The sequence below is a fragment of the Myotis davidii genome, unplaced genomic scaffold (assembly GCF_000327345.1).
Source record: "Myotis davidii unplaced genomic scaffold, ASM32734v1 scaffold399, whole genome shotgun sequence".
Classification (NCBI taxonomy): domain Eukaryota; kingdom Metazoa; phylum Chordata; class Mammalia; order Chiroptera; family Vespertilionidae; genus Myotis; species Myotis davidii.
The window spans coordinates 4,498,699-4,499,803 of record NW_006292094.1 but is presented as its reverse complement, the minus strand read 5'-3'; the positions used below and the strand labels follow the sequence as shown (position 1 = coordinate 4,499,803).

General features: G+C 46.4%; 1 long non-coding RNA gene across 1 annotated transcript; it reads left to right on the top strand.

Moving 5' to 3' along the window:
- The first annotated feature begins 6 nt into the window (after positions 1–6).
- Positions 7–459, top strand: LOC107183365. The gene is made up of 2 exons (XR_001514150.1): positions 7–112; positions 342–459. It is a non-coding gene; the product is annotated as an uncharacterized LOC107183365 (long non-coding RNA).
- Positions 460–1,105: the final 646 nt, after the last annotated feature.

Sequence of the window (1,105 nt, the reverse complement as noted above, 5' to 3'; positions counted from 1 at the left end):
AGGAGCCCCAGGAAGCCGCTCCCTGGCAGCCCTCCCCCAGGCGGCCCGCCTGCAGCCCTTGCCTGGGGCGCTCGGAGTGGGGGTGCAGCACGGCTCCCCGCGGCTGCCCCTGGTGAGAAAATGAAGACCAGCAGCGGGAATAGGGAAGCGTTGGGCGTTTGAGGCCAAGTGGCCAGCTGGTTTGGTGACTTTTTGGGGGCGGTGGTGTGTGTTATGGCTGACTTTTACTTCTATTTATATTTTCAAAAAAAGTTTTGTGATGTTTGACAAACATCTTTTTTTAAATTTTTCTTTTTTTTTAATTTACAAAGTTTTATTTTTGTTTATGTGCTCAATCTTAGGAACTGTGGACGATCGTGAGTCAGTCTTGGCTTGAAAAAGGCTGAGACGTGTGTGACCCGGGTGGTGAAATTTCCTTTGGGGAATCTGGATTTCAAAATAAAAACATCTCACCCATTTTCAAGTTTAAAAACATGATGTACCGCCTTGGCCGGTTTGGCTCAGTGGATAGAGCGTTGGCCTGCGGACTGAAGGGTCCTGGGTTCTATTCCTGTCAAGGGCATGGACCTTGGTTGGGGCACATCCCCAGTGGGGGGTGTGCAGGAGGCGGCTGATCGATGTTTCTCTCTCGTTGATGTTTCTGACTCTCTATCCCTCTCCCTTCCTCTCTGTAAAAACTCAATAAAATATATTTGAAAAAAAAAACACATGATGTACCTTCCCCCCCAAATTTTTATTTTTCAATTACAGTTGGTATTCAGTATTTTGTATTTGTTTCCGGTGTACAGCATAGGGGTTAGGCCAGCTGTGGGCAAACTACGGCCCGAGGGCCGGATCCGGCCAGTTTGAAATGAATAAAACTAAAAAAAAAAAAAAGACCGTACCCTTTTATGTAATGATGTTTACTTTGAATTTATATTAGTTCACGCAAACACTCCATCCATGCTTTTGTTTCGGCCCTCCGGTCCAGTTTACGAACCCATTGTGGCCCTTGAGTCAAAAAGTTTGCCCACCCCTGGGTTAGGCAGTTATATAATTTACGAAGTGTGATCCCTTGGTCATTCTAGTGCCCACCTGGCACCACACATAGTTACTAGCTATACCA